Source organism: Dendrobates tinctorius, unplaced genomic scaffold (genome assembly GCF_039654945.1).
Source record: "Dendrobates tinctorius isolate UK_male_01 unplaced genomic scaffold, ASM3965494v1 ptg000158l, whole genome shotgun sequence".
Taxonomy (NCBI): domain Eukaryota; kingdom Metazoa; phylum Chordata; class Amphibia; order Anura; family Dendrobatidae; genus Dendrobates; species Dendrobates tinctorius.
In genome coordinates this window covers 16,492,562-16,503,403 of record NW_027361825.1, presented here as the reverse complement: position 1 = coordinate 16,503,403, position 10,842 = coordinate 16,492,562, and positions in this window count along the sequence as shown.

The window sequence follows — 10,842 nt, the reverse complement described above, 5'->3', positions numbered from 1 at the left end:
GGGTAGGCCAGATCTTCGTCACCGGTGAGAGCCATCTTCAGCCAAGTGAAGGAACTCTCCAACTCTTCAGTCCATTCAAAGGTGGAATTTTTCTGTTTGGTCTTCTTGGACTGCCCCACCAGAAGATTTTGCATAGGGGTGGCTATTTCAGTAAAGCCCTTGATGAATCTTCGGTAGTAGCCTACCAGTCCAAGGAATTGGCGTACTTCATGAAGGTTGCTGGGCTTCGGCCAGTCCCTGATGACTGTGACCTTGTCAGGATCCGGTGACACACCTTCTGCACTGACCACATGACCGAGGTACTGTACCTTGGGCTTCAGGAGGTGGCATTTGGAAGGTTTCACCTTCAGGCCAAAATTGGACAGAGCCTCAATCACTTCCGCAAGGTGTTCCAGATGATCTTCATAGGTTTTGGAGAAAACAATGACATCATCCAGGTACAACAGGACCGTCTCAAAGCTCATGTGTCCCAGGCAGCACTCCATCAGCCGTTGAAATGTTCCTGGGGCAGTGCAGAGCCCAAATGGCATATAATTGAACTCACAGAGACCCATTGGAGTGGTAAATGCTGTTTTCTCCTTGTCTGCCTCTGCCACGGGAACCTGCCAATACCCACTGGTGAGGTCCAAGGTGGAAAAGTAATTAGAAGTTTTAAGTGCAGCTAATGATTCCTCAATTCTAGGTAATGGGTAGGCATCTTTATGAGTAATGCTGTTAATTTTCCTGTAATCAACACACATTCTCATGGTACCATCCTTTTTCTTTACAAAAACTATTGGAGCTGCCCAGGGGCTACAACTATCTCTGATAACCCCAGCTTCCTTCATCTCTCTCAACATACTCTTAGCACATTGGTACTGTGTGGGGGGTATAGGTCTGTACCTCTCCTTTATGGGTGGATGGTCTCCAGTGGGGATATGATGTTGAACCCCTTTTGCCTGCCCAAAATCTAGTGGGTGTTTGCTGAATACCCGCTCATACTCTTGTGTCACTCTGTAAACCCCATTTTTCTGGTATGAAGGTGTAGAGTCAGTTCCCACCTGCAGTTGCTGGCACCACTCCTCTGGCTGCTTCACAGAGCCATTGTCCTCCACCTGATCGGATGAGACCAAGGGCCCTGCTGCCTGCAACGAGTCGTTATTAACTGTGAGCAGCTTGGCAACTGTGGCATACCGAGGTATTGTGGCCTCCTCTTCCCCACAATTCAAAAGGCGTACAGGTATTCTCCCTTTTCTGACATCAACCACCCCTCTGGCTGTCAGGACAGTGGGCCTGCTGTCGGAGTATACTGGTTCTACCAATGCCTCGTAATCTCTCCCTCTAAGACCTATAGCTGCCCGACACCAAACCAACATTTCACATCTGGGGGGTATTGCAATGGGGAAAGCATCACTCACTCGGGCGCTGCCAATCTCTCCGCCAGAGAGTTCTACCTGTTGTCTTTGCATCAGGGCTTGGATCTCCTTCTGCAGGACTCGCTGTTCTCCAAAACCAGCAGTCTCAGCCACCTGTTGCAACAAGACAATAACCTCGGACAGACAGTTTTCAATTACATTTGTACCAAGAGTCATCATGGGATTACATTCACGTCGATCGATATCAACAACTATCAGGCCCTGAGATTTCAGCTCTACCCGACCCACTTTAACAGTAATCTCTTTACATCCAATCTGCGGCAAAGACTGACCATTACTGGCAACTACTGTTAGGTCATCAGTTGGGCCACGGGTGAGTTTAGAATCAGCCCAATACCTCTTATAAAGAATGTACGGCAGAGTGGTCACCTGGGAGCCAGTGTCCAGCAAAGCGTTCATGGGGATGCCGTCAATCACCACAGGAAGGATCGGTCTCCCTCCCACATACTTGGCTCGCCAGTTCCTTGGGCCTGGGCATCCTATTCCTGGAGGTTGGCCCTCTGCCCCAGGGGTTGCTCGCTTAAAGGACAAAATCTTGCAAGATGACCTGCCTTGTAGCAGCGACGACAGATGGGACGTCCGTCCTGGTCATAGCGATCGTTGTTCCTTCCTCGAAGTGGCGGGGCTCTCCTCCTCCGGAGCCACGGGACATCCTCTGGACTGGAAGCAAGCTGGATCTTTTCTTTGGAGGACACCTGCAGGGACTGCACGGTTTTAGTGAGTACAGCCATTCCTTTGGTCAATTTCCTGGACCTGAAGATGCAGCTCCTCAGTGGGATCTTTATCCAGAGTCTGTGCATCAGCCTCCACAGGGATGGAAGGAAAAGATGTTGCTTACTGATTATAGGTGATCGCTGGGCGCCTAGGGGGCGCTGGACGGCTGTCAGTGGATTCCTGCAGTACCCGAATAGCCCTGTCCTTAAAATCAGCAAAGTCCAGATCAGAGTTTTGCAGGGTTATGATACGCAACTGTCCTCTGTGGGTACTGGACAGGAGTCCTTCAGTGAACTGCTCCTTTAACAGTTTATCTTCCTCCTTCACACTGTCAGGATCAACTTGCTTAACTGCTCACAGCTCCTCCTGCAGGTTGAGAGCATAATCCCTGATACTGTTCTGCGCCTTCTGTTTACAGCCAAAGAACCTCATCTGGATTTCAGCTGCAGGCCTCTTGTCAAAGGTGCTCCTCAGCTTGGCCAGGATCTTTTCAACAGTCTCTTTATCAGTGTCCTGCCAGGCTTTCACTTCTCTCTGCGCTGCACCCGTTAGCTGTCCAATCAGGATATTCACTTTCTGGCTGTCAGACAGAGGGTATACTTTAAACAAACTGCACAGTCTCTCTTTAAATTCACTCAGGGTATGTGACTCACCCGAGTACTGGGGTAGCCAGGCCGCTCCCGGTATGTAGGGCATGGACAGCGGCATAATGGAGACCGCTGCAGCGGGCGCTCCTCCTTGCGGTTTTGCGGGGTTGGCGACGACGTCCGCCGCTGCATTGTCGCGTGGTGCGGACATCCTCTTCCCCCTAGTTAATGTTAGCCAGGGCCTGGGGTTGTGTGAGCTCACCGGCGGCCGCTTCACAGGCCCGACGCTCCGGGCTGTAGGCCTCAGCTCCTCCCCATCTCGCGTGCTGTCCTCTCTTCCCGCGCGGCACTACACCTCTTCGCACTCTGTGGTAGGCTCCGCCCATGAAGGCCTGCCCCTCTTTGCCAAGCAGAGCGGCAATGGCGGCAATTGGCGCAAATTTCACACACAGTCTTTTACACAAACACAGTCTATGGCACACAGGACCCGGGGGGTACCAGGCTCTGTAATCCTGTTTGTGATGCCAAGTTGGGTCGCCCTCCCAGGGCGGTGGGGTACTCGGTACCTGGCCGGTGTCAGCGGGATGTGTCACAGCAGCGGTGACCCGGTCCGTGGCCCTGGGCGCCCAAGTAATGGGGGAATGTAATAATGGAATAGTTTGTGACGCCACCTGTGGTGCTCGGCAAGGGAGGTGTTAAGCCGACGCTGCATGCAGATCCGCTGGGACTGATGGTAGGGTGCAGCAAGGATGTAAAAGCTCCCCACAGGTGAAGCTATAATCCCAGGGCAGTGTAGAGATGGTCGGCACGGGGATGTAGCAGTGCCGTAAAGGTAGGAAGCAGACAAGACACAGCGGGGTGCAATTTCTGTACCTTTACTTGATAACTGCAGTCCAGGGTCCTGATTACAGATGGTAACGGAGCAGGCTAGCCTGGAAGCAATTCAGGGATTCTCTCTCAGCAGACGGGCTGTGCAGTCTCCTTCCCTAGCGCTTATTTGAATGAAATACTCCAAGTACTGAGTTACACTGAAATTCCTCCTGTCAGATGTTCCCAAGAACCTTACTTGCACGTCAGACAGCTGTAGCCTTTCTCGGGGACTCCTCTCTCTTGAGTCCTGGCTCACTATCCAAGCTGCTGTTGTGCCCTCAAGTCTTAGATGCGAGCAGTGGCGTAGCAACTGTTTGTGGCGCCCGGGGCGGTCGAAAAATTTGCCGCCCCTTTGGTCGCTGATAATCCGGAAGCATCCGAAGAGCCCACACTACACTCAAAGATCTAATTTTAGTCTGCTACTAACTCTGCTGTTATTATTTCTAGACTTTCATCTTCTTGCAGTTCTCTATATATATGTATGTATTAGCTTGATGATGCTGGATGAAGACCTAATGGCTTTTTTAATAACAATTTTTAATAATGTGACAGACCTTACATATTGGATTATATAGAGCCCTGTTTTTTATTACATACCGTCTTGTCTTGTTAGCTGTATAATGCAATGATAGCTGATGGAGCATGGGAAAGCTTCCTTTCTAATGGAGGAGCTGATGGACTGGTAGTTTGGTCACCGGCTCCTCGATCAGCAGTCATTTTATATCTAAAAAGAGAGGGTACTATGTATTAAAGAGGGCACTGTAAATAACAAAATTAACAAGAATATACTATGTAAGAGACAGCACTATACATAACAGCAGAGGAAGCTATATAATAAGGGATGGCATCATATATAACTAGAGAGGATGGTACGTAATAAGGGATGGTGTTATACATAATAAAAGAGGAAACTATGTAACTAAGGATGGTGTTATACAGAATTAGTGAGTACACTATATACTAAGGGACTGTGTTAGACATAGTGAGTAGACTATATACTAAGGGACTGTGTTAGACATAGTGAGTACACTATATACTAAGGGACTGTGCTAGACATAATAAGCGATAATGTCTTCCTCCACCTCCCCCTGTTCCTAAGGCCATTATAATTCCCCCTTCCTCCCATCCCAATCCCCCACACTCCTCATTGTCCTCCTCCCCTCGCATCCCATTATTGTCCTCTCCCCCACGCCATCATTGCCCTCTTCACCACCTCCATCATTTTCTTCTCCCTCACCACTATCTTTGGTTTCCCCCCACCACTCCCATCATTGCCCATTCCACCACCTCCATCATTTCCTCCTCCTCCACCACCCCCATTTATTGCCCTTTCCACTACCACCATCATTGCATTCTCCCCCACCACCCCATTATCATTTATTTTTCCCCCACCACCCCATCATTGCCCTCTCCATCACCCCCATCATTGCCTTCTCCCCATCACCCCCACCCTTGCCTTCTCCCCATCATTGCCTTCTCCTTCACCCCATCACTGCCTTCTCCCCATCACTCCCATCATTGCCTGCTCCATCACCCCATCATTGTCTTCTCTCCATCACTCCCATCATTGCCTGCTCCATCACCCCATCATTGTCTTCTCCCCATCACTCCCATCATTGCCTTCTCCATCACCCCATCATTGCCTGCTCCATCACCCCATCACTCCCATCATTGTCTGCTCCATCACCCCCATCATTGCCTGCTCGATCACTCCCATCATTGCCTTCTCCTTCACCCCATCACTGCCTTCTCCCCATCACTCCCATCATTGCCTTCTCCATCACCCCATCACTGCCTTCTCCCCATGACTCCCATCATTACCTGCTCCATCACCCCATCACTCCCATTATTGTCTGCTCCATCACCCACATCATTGCCTGCTCCATCAGTCCATCACTCCCATCATTGCCTTCTCCTTCACCCCATCACTGCCTTCTCCCCATCACTCCCATCATTGCTTGCTCCATCACACCATCATTGTCTTCTCCCCATCATTGCCTTCTCCATCACCCCATCACTGCCTTCTCCCCATCACTCCCATCATTGCTTCCTCCATCACCCCATAATTGTCTTATCCCCATCATTGCCTTCTCCATCACCCCATCACTGCCTTCTCCCCATCACTCCCATCATTGCCTGCTCCATCACCCCATCACTCCCATCATTGTCTGCTCCATCACCCCCATCATTGCCTACTCCATCACTCCCATCATTGCCTTCTCTGCATCACCCCCATCATGGCCTTCTCCCATTACCTCCTCATGGCCTTCTCCCATCACCCCAGGCATTATGGCCTTCTCTCCCCATCACGGTCTTCTCATGTCCCCATCTCCTCCAGGTCCATCCTAACCTACACACAGACACACACACAGACACACACAAAGACATACACACAGACATACACACACATACATACATACATACACACACAGACATACACACACACACAGACAGACATACACACACACAGACATACATACACACACACAGACATACATACACACACACACAGACATACATACACACACACACACAGACAGACGTACATATACATACACACACAGACATACATACACACAGACACCACCTCTCCCCTCTCACCTGACCGCAGCATCGCCCGCGCTTCCTCGCTCACACAGCAGCGGCCGCTGAATGATGACGTCAGGAAGCGCAACCTCCAGGCAGGAAGCAGGACGGACCCTTGCAGCTCCGCTCCTGCTATTCCCGCTTGCAGGCAGTGGAGCTGCTGTGATTGCTCCCTTCACGCAGCTGCACTGCACTGTGCCTCACTGCCTCCGCGCTTCTCCCACAGAGAGGAATTGCAGCTGCTGCCGCGCCGCCCCCACACATGTGCCGCCTGGGGCGGACCGCCCCCCCCGCTATGCCACTGGATGGGAGCAGGGCATTTACAGCCTCCTACTCCTCTGGTGTCTGTTGTAGGACCGTTAGTATCCGTACAACCGTGGAGACCAGGCTCCAGTTTATGCGCTTACTGTGAGGGAGCTCTCCTTTCCTAGATCAACCTCCAGCTTCCCTCTCCACGTCTGCACGCTTCACCCTCCGCAGACTAACTGACCACTCCTTCCTCTTGGCCCTCAGAGAGCACTCCTCCCCTTAATCCTGGTTCAGAGTTCCCCTGCTGGCCTGGAGTGGAACTGTGTTGCATGAATGGATTGACTGCGAGAGAGACCCATCATTGCCTCCAAGCCTGGCATTACCCTCCCCGAAGGAAGGCAAAGCCACATACTCCTGGGGGCACCACAAGTAGAGTTCTTGGGAACATCTGTCAGGAGGCACTCCAGTGTAACTCAGTACTGGGAGTACTTCACACTTAAAGACGCTATAGAGGAGACGTTCAGAAAGGAACATGTTGGCGGAGCGTTGGAAGGGAGCATTCCATCTTGCCTGGAGGTTGACTGAGTCCCGGACCCGGAGGACACGGCACGGAGGCAGGCACCTGTGTGTACTACAGACTGTGAGTAAAGCTTTGGAACTGCAAGCCCTGGAGTCCTCCATTCATTCTTGCGCCAACGTATCCAACCCCGCTACATTTGGGTACCAGCTTCTACACCGCTTGTGCCTCTCCTCTTCCCCCACATCTACACTGCCCTGGGGCTACAGCTCCACCTGTGGGGAGCTTCACCATCTTGGCTGCAACACACCACCAGCCCCAGAGGATCTGCATGCAGCGTCGGCCTAACATCTCACTTTCCAAACACCACAGGTGGCGTCACAAACTATTCATTCAAACCATTACATTCCCCCATTACTTGGGCGCCCAGGGCCACAGACAGGGTCCCCGCTGCTGTGACACATCCCGCTGATACCGGCCTGGTACCGAGTACCCCATAGCCCTGGGAGGGCGACCCAATATCTTGTAATGAGTCCTCTGAATATGTGCCAGGAACCCCCACTTGTGGAAATCCTGATGTAGGTTATAGTAGTCCTTTAGGGCAATCTCCAACTTGGTGTATGCTTCAGAATGCATCTGCATTCAAGTGTTAGGTGTCGGATTTCTGCGTTTGCTCTGCAGGGATCCAGACCCTCACATTCTGCAGTCTCCTGCTGTTTATCTACTGCTGAGGAGATTGCAGAGGAGATAGCCTTGCAACAAAACTCTACTGAGGCAAAGCCCTTCTGTCCTCCTACTGAGCATGCTCATGGGACGATCTCCCATTGGATATCGGGAGTCATGTGCTCAGGTCCCGCTCCAGATCTCATTGGTCCATCTCAGAGATCAGGAAGCTTGCGGAAGGTCGCGGCTGCTATAAAAGGCTCGCATGGCTGTTCCGCCAGGTGCTAGTATAGACTTACTTGCTGCTGTGTGTATGAGGACGGATGTATGATTCTGGTGAATGACTCATTAAAACCCCCTTCCCTCTGATATTACGTATGTGGTTAGGGACTGAGTTAGAATCAGCGCCAGCGCTCCTCTGCTGCAACATCCACAGCTGCTAGCGTCCGACATTGCGCTTGCACCTTAGCCTTATCGTTTAGAGTAGCAGCCCCTTTGCGTCCGCAGTTGCGACGCTCTGCACACGGTAGGTCTAGACGGATGTAGTGCGGCCGTCTTGGGCGACTCCTGTGACCTGATACCGTGTGTGCGTTTTTACTGAGTACTGCGACTTCAACAGGCTCAGTCTTTTGTGCTTGTACTTATTTGGCATCTCTGTGAATTAACTGAGATTGCTCTGCGCACCTGGGTGAAGTTTAACCCTGTGCGCATTTCCGCCATAACACGGCATCAGCCATGTGAAGACCAGTACCCCTCGAGCTTATGGCTTGGGATAGTACCTCTGATGCTGCATATTAGTTAACAAAATTTATCTAGGGGGGATTGTGAAGTACAGTAGTTAGATGTATGGGACATCTTGTTCTCAAAGACTCCATTTTTCTGCTTGCGACGCCATTTTGCTGTTTACGAGTTAAATTTTGTAACTAGGCGAAAGTTCATGGCTGTAATAAAACCAGACTGTCCCAATCCGAATAAGATATGAGATATGAGACCCTGAAGAATGTGCTATTGTTCTATTCTCTATGCTACGTAGATATGGACATATATGTAGTTTCCAGTTTTCTTGCAATACTATTGGCTTATAAAGTAAATGTGTCACGACGATGCTATTGGTAGCTATGTACTTTGCATAATTAAGCAAAATACTATAAAAAGTGACATAATAAACGTGGTTAGCGATCTCCTTTGATCCTCCCCTACAGAAACACATCTCCGTCTGGTCATTCTCAGTTGCTAGCAACATCTTGTGGATTAATTTGGAAATCACCTGGTCAACCGTGAAGGGTTAATTTAGCCCTCCCTCACAATGGGAACTGTTAATATCTGATCGGTGAGGATGTGGTGGTGAAGTTGAGTTTTTCCAAGAGTGGGTGGTGGGACGGTGGAGGCGGAGCTGGTGTGGAACCTGGGCGGAGCCTCAAGGGAACCCGTAAATTTTGCCAGTATGGGGCCCAGAAATTCCTAGTGGAAGCCCTGGTCTGTCTCATAAGCTGCAGACCGCAGCTTCCAGAGACTTCAATGTGCTCACTCAGGCGGCGTGATGACATTATTGTGTCATGCTGCTCTGCGGACTCGAAAATGGAGGCTGCAGTGCTGGGAATCAGGATTAGGTTAGTATAAACTTCATAATTTTTAATATGGAGAACTGGGGCCATCCTACTATATATATGGGAGAACTGGTGCTGGGAGAACTGGTGTTATTATACTATATTTATGGGGATAACTGGGTCCGAAATACTATAGATATGTGGAGAACTGGGGCCATCATACTATATATATGAGAACTGGGGCCATCATACTATATATATGAGGAGAACTGGGGCCATCATACTATATATATGTGAGAAGCCAGGCCCTGGTGGCAGGGACCTCTCTCTCTCCTACGTGTTGACACCGTACACTTTGTTGGATTAACTGTATTGTGGTGTATATTGCTGTCATGTATGTTAATATGTGTCTGCTGTTGTATTCACTTTATGTAATGTAATGCAAGTGCTACGTTTGCAATGTTTTGTTGTGTAACTGCCACTTTAAATTGTCTGTGTTCCAAATGTACATGCTATATTAGTTAGGGAAAGCAGAGAAAAGTGGGCTGGCCAGCAACAGAAAAGCAGCAGGAAGCTAGCCAGGTCAGTCGACCCTGGGCAGGTGTGTAGCAGCAGCCGGGGCATTGCCAGACCCCAGGAGGGGAGGAAATCTGCTGCCCCGGACTAAAGACGTAAGGACCATAACACGAGCCCCAGGACTTCGGAAGGGCCCCTGCTGAAGGGACTGTGAGCGTCCAGATTCCTGTGTGTGGACTGCTTGCTTGATCTCGGCTACCGGAGCCGTTGTGGGTACTGCCGTGGACAGTGTCAGGGAAAGAGCAGGAAGCCTGTGTTGTACCTTCTTTTCTTATCTCGGTTCGTATTAAAATTCATTTTCCCTGTTGGACCACAGTTGTAATCCTGGACTTAATTATCTGGACTACCGTGGCTGGAGGGAGAAAAGGCAACCTGTGGAGGCAGCTGTGTCTGTCCTGTGTTTCATGTGCAAAGAGGCCAGTGTGTCTATGGACTGTGTTTTGTGGGTGAAGTTGGTCAGGACTGCCACCCCTGTCTCCCCGTGTTACAGGGGCGCATCATTCCATGCGGCCAATGCCGCGACCATGACGTGATTGTGGGTTGCTTTGACAGCCGGGGATCAATTGAAGATCTTTGACCCGTCATTATGGAGCTTCCTTGAAACTCAGCCTGTGGTCAGGCTTCAAAGGAGGCTGTGAGTTCTGCTATATGCAGCGATTCTGTGGCATCCTTGTATATTCCACAAATGATCAGACAATTGCAGCTTAAAGTCCCCTAAGGGAAGTAACAAGAACAGTGAAAAGTAAAAAAAAAGTATAAAAAAAAAAAAAATAAAAAAATAAACGTTTAAATCATGACCCCAATAAAAATAAACATCTAAAAAACACATATTATCGAGTTCAGAAAAGTCCAATTCATCAAAATAAAAAAATAATTATCTTGATTAGTAAACTAAAAAAAATCAAGAATGACAAAATTACGTTTTTTTTGGTCGCTGCAATTCCACAGATAAGGCTGTAACAAATGATCATAAAGTCACATCTATCCCAAACTGGCACTACTAAAAATTTAGTCTCGCCCCCTCCCAAAAAAAAGAAGCCATCACACAGCTCCATCCGCCAAAAAATAAAAACTTTATGGACCTTTGAAAATGGCGACACAACCCCTCAATTTTATTT